General features: G+C 31.2%; 1 long non-coding RNA gene across 2 annotated transcripts; it reads right to left on the bottom strand.

Annotated features, from left to right (window-relative positions):
- Window positions 1-4,184: 4,184 nt before the first annotated feature.
- Window positions 4,185-6,999, bottom strand: LOC139847711 (uncharacterized). Of its 2 annotated transcripts, XR_011759629.1 has the most exons (7): window positions 6,750-6,999; window positions 6,581-6,660; window positions 5,522-5,731; window positions 5,279-5,347; window positions 4,841-4,925; window positions 4,413-4,744; window positions 4,185-4,323 (listed from the first exon to the last, which is right to left on the bottom strand). It is a non-coding gene; the product is annotated as an uncharacterized lncRNA (long non-coding RNA). The 2 variants fall into 2 exon arrangements; XR_011759628.1 differs by lacking the exon at window positions 4,185-4,323 and having other exon boundaries at window positions 4,341-4,744; window positions 6,750-6,991.
- Window positions 7,000-8,907: the final 1,908 nt, after the last annotated feature.

The raw sequence follows: 8,907 nt of genomic DNA, 5'->3' as shown, positions 1-8,907 counted from the left end.
AATTCTATACAAATCATATCCTAGCTAACTTATATTGTATTATACATGTATTTTAATATATTATGTAATCTTGGGATACCATAGACACGTATGCAAATGTTTTGACATATCATATCGACCCATGTATATATATTATTTAGAACAACCATAGACACTCTATATGCAGTAATGTTGGAGTTAGCTATACAGGGTTGAGGTTGATTCCAAAAATATATTGCTTTGAGTTGTGATCTAGCCTAAGACGTGTATACACTGGGTCGTGGATTGATCCAAGATAATATATATAGATTTATTTCTGTACATCTAACTATGGACAACTAGTTGCAGGTTATTAACGAGGACAGCTGACTTAATAAGCTTAAAACATTAAAACGTATTAAAAAATGTTGTAAATATATTTTGAACATACTTTGATATATATGTACATATTTGTTATAGGTTCGTGAATCGACCAGTGGCCTAGTCTTACTTCCCGACGAAGTAAAAATCTGTGAAAGTGAGTTATAATCCCACTTTTAAAATCTAATATTTTGGGATGAGAATACATGCAACTTTATAAATGTTTTACGAAATAGACATAAGTAAATGAAACTACATTATATGGGTGAATGATCGAAGCCGAATATGCCCCTTTTTAGCTTGGTAGCCTAAGAATTTGGGAACAGACCCCCAAATTGACGCGAATCCTAAAGATAGATCTATCGGGCCCAACAAGCCCCATTCTGGAATTTGGAATGCTTTAGTACTTCGAAATTATCATGTCCGATGGGTGTCCCGGAATGATGGGGATATTCTATATGCATCTTGTTAATGTCGGTTACCAGGTGTTCACCATATGAATGATTTTTATCTCTATGTATGGGATGTATTGAAATATGAAATCTTGTGGTCTATTATTATGATTTGATAATATATAGGTTAAACCTATAACTCACCAACATTTTTGTTGACATTTTAAGCATGTTTATTCTCAGGTGATTATTAAGAGCTTCCGCTGTTGCATACTAAAATAAGGACAAGATTTGGAGTCCATGCTTGTATGATATTGTGTAAAAACTGCATTCAAGAAACTTATTTTTGATGTAATATATTCTTATTGTAAACCATTATGTAATGGTCGTGTGTAAACAGTATATTTTAGATTATCATTATTTGATAATCTACGTAATACTTTTAAACCTTTATCGATAAAATAAAGGTTATTCTTGTTTTAAAAATGAATGCAGTCTTTGAAAAACGTCTCATATAGAGGTCAAAACATCGCGACGAAATCAATTAATATGCAACGTTTATAATCAAAATGAACGGGACATTTCAAGCGGGATATTTATTAATACTAATAATCGTTCATTTAACCGGATACGGGGATGGATTAATAGTCAATGGACTCATTAAAACAGGGGTGGATTACATACAAGGACACTTGGTGTAATTGTTAATAAAGTATTAAAACCTTGGATTGCACACAGTCGATAACCTGGTGTAATCATTAACAATGTATTAATACCTTATTACAGTTTAAGTCCCCAATTAGTTGGAATATTTGACTTCGGGTATAAGGATAATTTGATGAGGACACTCGCACTTTATATTTATGACTGATGGACTGTTATGGACAAAAACCAGATGGACATATCGAATAATCCAGGACAAAGTATAATTAACCCATGGTAATAAATTAAAATTAACACGTCAAACATCATGATTACGGGAGTTTAAATAAGCATAATTCATTTATTTTATATCTTATCGCACCTTTAATTATCGTACTTTTAATTATCGCAATTTTATTTATCGTCATTTTATTTATCGCACTTTTATTATCGTCATTTACTTTACGCTTTAAATTAAGTTATATTTATTTTTAATATTTTACATTAGGTTTTAATTGTGACTTAAGACATAAAATCGACAAACCGGTCATTAAACGGTAAAAACCCCCCTTTATAGTAATAATAATATTACTTATATATATATATATTGATACAAATATAGTTTAAAAATAAATATAGCGTTAAACTTGGCTAGCTCCCTGCGGAAAGAACCGGACTTACTAAAAATTACACTACTCTACGATTAGGTACACTGCCTATAGTGTTGTAGCAAGGTTTAGGTATATCCACTCTATAAATAAATAAATAACTTGTATAAAATTGTATCGTATTTAATAGTATTTCGTAACAAAAATATAACTATTTCGTATACGCCTCGCATAACATCAGTAGAAACGTGACTTTTTGGCCGATATCAAATCACAAGAACTTAACACCTATACATATGTTTGTGATTAGCAAGAGAAGTTCTATAATCTCATAGATTATAGAAAGAGTTGTAAACTTACTTCCAAATTACTATCTTTGTGAGTTTACATAGTGTTGTAATAATCTTTAGAATTGTCTTAGGATTGTAATTACTAGAAAATGGTGAGTCTTTGTACTTTGTAATTAGAAGCATATGCTAGCTTAGCTATCATCTTCTTTAAAGGGAACTAGGGAGTTGATTAATCTCATTGGGGATTAATACTTGTCCAAGGTGAAGACAAGTTGATCTAAGTTTGAGGTAATCTTTCAAAGGGATAGAAGGATTAGGTTTGTTGTCTAAGGAGAAATACAAGGCTTGTATATCGGATCTCCACCGGATTTGAAGAAAGTGTTTAGTGAAGCAAAACTCCCAATTAGTGAAACGAGAAGTGGATTAAGGTGGATTAGTTAGCATCCACCCGAACCACTATAAATCCTTGTGTTTATGTTCTTTACTTTACATTCCGCATCATTACAAACATAAACACATCACACATTGGTTTGAGTAGATTAAAGTGATCAAAGATTGTTCAAATCTTGTTGATCATCGAAAATATTTTAAAAATTGTATTAAGTAACTATTCACCCCCTCTAGTTACTTACAAAGATAACACTGGCATTTATAAAAAAATAAAACAACATAAACAAAATTTCATGAGAGACTGCTTTTATGGGACAATTGGAGTATATATGTGCAAGTAGTGGCAGCATCATGCTGGTAGTGTATATAGTTGCATTTTCGATATATTTGCAAGGTAAAACATAGAAGGAAAGATAGTTCAATTTGGTTTCAAATTCTTGATTTACTCCTCCGGGCTTTTTTAATTTGTCCTTGTGATTTGAAAAAGTTAATGAGGTAGTTCTTTTTTTGAAGAATGTCAATGTCATTCGTTATGTTGAAGAATGTATTGTGCATCACATGTTTCGTCCTTTTCACAGTTTGATTTCATTCCATTTTTTAAAACTAATACCGATTGTACCCTTTATGTATTTTGCACATGCTTCAACTTAATGGACGAAATTGATGCATGGCGGTAAAAGAAGACCATCTCAACAACTTTTGTAAATCACGAGGAGTCGAGGACTACCTACATAAGAAAAACTTATGGACTAAATCGGTAATTTGATACAAATCATATAAACTATCTCGGTAATTATGTCTAAAGGAAATGGAGTGAAAGAAACTAATTGAATGAGAATCAGAATGATATCTTTCAAATTTGCGAGATTTGTCTATTGAATGGGTAAAAGAAACTAAAATGAGTGATGCTATTTTAAAGAATATATCTGATAAATCCATTCACTTTATGCATTAATAAATTGTATTGTACAATGTGTCAATACATGAGTGAATTTATCAAATACATTATTGTACAATGTGTCAATGCTATTTTCAAGAATATATTTGAATGAGAATGGTATCCTTCAAATTTGAGAGAATAATCGCATTAAAATCTTCACTCCACTTTTCATTCTTTTAAAAAAAAAATTGAAAAACCTTTTCAATACGAAGTAGTTTTTTTTTATTATTATTATTACCAGTATTATTTATCTGTTTTCTCTTCAAAATAGAACAGAACTAGGGGGTAAGGCCCGTGCGTTGCACGATTAGGCCCACGTTTCAATAATGTGATGTTTGTGCTTAGAATTCTTAAGGTTGGATATGTAAATCTTGTATGATGGTAGTGTATGTTTGCAGCTCAATAGGAGATTCCCAAACGCATTTTGTTTTAAAAAAAATGGTGAAATAAGATCAAAGGAAATAACAGTTAACCAAGTACGATATAATGGCATCCAAATGTAAAACATGAATTAAAAGAAACCCACAATATAGAGCAAAGTATACATCTAATTTATCAGATTGGTTTCTGCTCAAATGCAGCAAATCAAACGCCTACTATGCGCTTCGCGGCGGAAATTTGTATGCGCATTTGTCTGTGTAGTAGGCGTGGCAAAATTGACCATTATCCAATTTGACACCAAAATTAAAATGGGTTAATTTGTTTTCCACTCTGTAACAAAGCTTATTAACTCAAAAAAGAACACAAACGAATCATTAGATACATAAATATTGCATGGTAATGTTATCGGCATAATAGTATACAAGAGTACCTAATAAGCTGCAGAGACCTTTGTTGAATAAAAAAAAATGAAGTTGTAACAGTAGTGCAGTCCCCTTTTTGCTAAAAAGAAGTACAAATAAACTCTTTCGGTTAAAAAAATTAGGAGACTCGAAACTGTTTTGTAGTGACAAAACTACCTTTGCTTTTCTTGTAGTAGCTGTATCAATGTATATCAAGTAACTTACATACTATCCAGCAATGAACATAATGATTTGTTTCACAAGCATGATTGATCAGTATGAGTTAACATATGTCCATTTGAAACATGACATCTGATCTGAAATACATCGTTAAGGATGTTTAGATACACACTCTATAAGTCTGCAAAATTTCGATCAGCTGGAATTTGATGTTGTTCACTTCATATAAAAAGAGTAAGAATAAAGATTAATTGAAACTTTATTAGATAGTACTTACGTAAGTCTGCAAGTATATCGCATGCTTGGTTGAACCAATCGTTCGATCGGTTCCTCGCACGTGAACTTTAATTGTAAATTTTAACCTGGATGGGTAGTAATTAAAGTTAAATAATATAGCAATAATAATAAATTAACAACGGCAACACTACCATCTGATTACAACAATGGCAACATTGATCAAGTAACAACAATGCTATGAAACTAAACTTTTGATATAGTTTTAAATGATGTAAAAAAAAAATATATGACAATCTTTAATGCGTTTCCCGACCCGAGAAGTCATTTTTGGAGTAGAAACTATGCGTTTTTCGGATTTGCTTGTTCATCGGTTAGAGCCTCTAAGGGTCCAAATGGCTTGGACTTGAGCCGGCTATGAGTGCAGACAGTATATGCATGAAACTGTTAGAATGTTAGTCTTAAAATTACAAGAATATACCTCAAACGTTGACAGGGTACCACTACGATATATCTCGTCACCAGAGGGGGATGCTTGAGATCACATTTTCTCTATAAAAAAAAAACATCAAATGTTGAAAACTCGGTTAGATGTAACATATCTCGTTTAGTACTTCTACAATTATATGGCCGATTGGTTTAATATGTAACTATCTTCCTCCTTGGTTTTCACATGCATGTGATGATCATAATTTTACAAATCAAGAAGAAGAAAAAAGCTCACCATATGCCTCTGAAGCTGTTCCTTGCGCTTCATGAAATTGAGACAAAATTCACAAAAGTAGAGATTGAGAGAGTCATTGTATTCTGGTGGGAAAGGGGAAAAGTACCACGTCTCGATTTCGTATTTCCCGAGTTCTATAGTCGCGTTGTTTTTAACTTTTGTGGACTCTTCATGTTCACGTAAGCTGGCAGCATCAAGCTCTTCATTCCCCTATAGAACACAATAAAAATAAAGATTTAAAACATTAGTTTTGTGGGGTTAACCAACTTATGTAAATGTATGCAAGCTGGTAAATTTCAACATAAGGCAAAAAGGTATATTTATGTCTAAAGAAGCACTCATTTTATTCACATTTCAAGATGAAATCAGGCATAACAATTAACAAACTGATCAACTTGCACTACTCTAATATTTTTGTGAACTTAATGTATAAATAGATCTAGAACCAATGATAATAAAATGTAGGTAATTTATCTCGAAACAATATATCATAAGACATTCCATTTATAATGAGAATAGCCCAAGATTAGCAAAAGTGAAACTTTTGACCCACTTAAGTATTAGTGTGTCAATTTGAGTTAGGTGCTTACATTTTTAACCTGTTGAAAAGGTCAAACCTTAAGGAAACAGGTCAAAAGTCCTTCAGAGTTTCAGTGTTTATCTTTTCAAATTCTTCATATCTGTCACTAAATGGGATGTTTTCTACGAATAAATATTGACACAAATGAGCAAATTTGTAGCAAATTATACGAAGTGAAAGAAAAGTCTATCATGATTGGCAAACAATGTGCTACTCACCAGTTGGGCAAACAAAGGTATGTAATATACAGAGATTAGATAAACAGAATGATGTAATAACCTAAACTACACACGATAATAATCCAAAATAACGTAAAACCGCACACACCCTTTTGCTATTCTAGATATGGGAAATAACCCAAAAAGGCACACATACCTCTTCTCTTTCTGCTTCTCAAAATATCGATAAATGATTATAGTCTGAAGCAGAAAACAACAAAGGAACCAACAACATTTAACAAATAGGTAAACGAAAATTACTCTTTACTTCTTTAGCGCAGGCCATAGCCACCACCAACCACAACTATTGCAACCAATCCTCGGTAAGTATGATATAAAACCTAGGAAAAAATGCATGTGTAAATTCGTAAAAACTCAACAAGGTAACTTGTTACGAAAAAACACAAATTTTAAAAAATACAAACCTAACCTTACACCATCTTTAATCACTTCAATTGGCAGAGTCGCAGTAGGTGGAAAGAAAACAGGGGAGTGTTTTCAATGACCAAAGAACGACGGTGAAGACAAAATCGAAAAATTACGGTGCTCAGTACCAACACGCCATCGATGGCCAACTATGAACTATCTTCCAGGATTCGATTAAATCACTCAGCTGATCGATAAGTGACGATTGTGAATTTAGGGTTTCTAAGTTGAAGGATCTGGAAGAGAGCGATGGTTAAAGGGAAAAAAAAAATGGGGGGGGGGGGGGGAATCACCGGTACAGTGTAAGGGGAAATGGGGGTGGTTTTGGCCAATGGGGTTTCAGTGTTTTTTACGCGAATTAGTGTGTATGTAAATGTAAATGTAAATGTGACACAACTTTATACTGTATTATGTAAGTGGGATGCAGTCATTTTAGGAGATTACATCTATTTTTATTATTATTATTTATTATTTATTATTTAATAGCACTAAAGAGAAGCAATTAATTAATTTAATCTTATAAGAACATTAAAATGCGATAAGTGGTGGTTGTTTAGTTGGGCGGTTCGATTGTAACCCGCATAGGGGAATTCAATAGGGTGGTCAAAGGTGGCGATGTCATCCTCAACAATTTTAATAAGCCCATTATTATCTATAATACTTTTTGTATTTATACTAGGTCTATCAAAATTAACAAGCTTTTCTCAATTGACCTATATTACTTTAAGTCCGTAGTGTCACTCTTGACGTTAAAATTAGCTAGTCTTCCTCAATTAACCACTCTTCACGTTACTTTAAGTTCATAGTGCTACCCTTAACGTTAAATTATGGCTCCGCCATTGGTAACCCGTGACGCACAGGCAAATAAACAAATAAAGAGGCTGGAGAATATAAGACGAGTGATGAGTAGGGTTGTAAAACTCGAAATTAATTAGAGTATGCAAGATATGCATTTGTACATGACTAAAATTCAAACCGTCAAAAAAAAAAAAAAACATTACTTAACAATATATATCTATCAATATAAAAATTTGAAATTTAAAAACTTATTATCTATTTGTGGGCCATTTAATTATAGATTTATTATATTACGAGTACGTTTTTGTAACCAATGTATGGATTGATGCTAGTATTTATTACATTTTTTAGTATTAATTATTGAAGTGGTATACCTTTTAGTTATTGAACATTTTTTTTCCTCTCAAAAGTTATAAACTTGATCAAAATTCGATGAAAATTAGCCAAACCATTTAATAACCTTCACAACTTTCTTGTGAATAATCAATCACAATGCTAATTTTTATATGTTATTGATTGATTCACTTTAATAGAAACTAGTTGGGCGATCTGACTTTGCGCCGGTTCTTCACCCTTGATTAACATTAATTACATTGTTAATTATTGAGACAGTAATTATTTATCATTTTTTTTCGTTTTGTCGAGGAATGACCAAAAATAGTTATGTGATTGATTTGTAATAAGCGTGAAAGTAATTATTTATCATTTTTTGTTTTACTTTTCGTCTTATCGAGAGAAAATATCCAAATGCTCAATAGGTAATGTGAGGCGTACATCAACGATTGGTACAAACTATTTATAATATGTGTGTGTGTGTGTGTATGTGTGTATATATATATATATACACACACACACATATACATATATATATATATATATATATATATATATATATATATATATATATATATATATATATATATATATATATATATATATATATAACAATAAAACAGTTATTAAAAATGAGTTACGTAGTTAATTTATAATAAGAAAAAAAGTTAAACAATAATAAAGTGGAAAATTATGTGATTGGTTTAATAATAATAATAATAATAATAATAATAATAATAATAATAATAATAATAATAATAATAATAATAATAAATAGTTAATAGATAGTGAAAATTGTGTGGGCGATTTATAATGAATGAGAAGTTTTATGGTTAAGTTATGAAATGTGAAAAGTTTGTGGTAAAATTATAAAAATTATGAAATAAATTTTTATAAAGAATGTGGTTGAATTATGAAAAATAAAAAGTTTGAGGTAAGTTTGTGTATCTTCTAAAGTTCCCTATTCACTTCCCCTATCTCTTTTAGATATACAGATATAATATTCATGCTTATGTAACGTGCAAATGTAG

Source organism: Rutidosis leptorrhynchoides, chromosome 5, assembly GCF_046630445.1.
Source record: "Rutidosis leptorrhynchoides isolate AG116_Rl617_1_P2 chromosome 5, CSIRO_AGI_Rlap_v1, whole genome shotgun sequence".
In the NCBI taxonomy this organism is placed as follows: Eukaryota; Viridiplantae; Streptophyta; class Magnoliopsida; order Asterales; family Asteraceae; genus Rutidosis; species Rutidosis leptorrhynchoides.
This window is presented reverse-complemented; position numbering and strand designations above follow the sequence as displayed.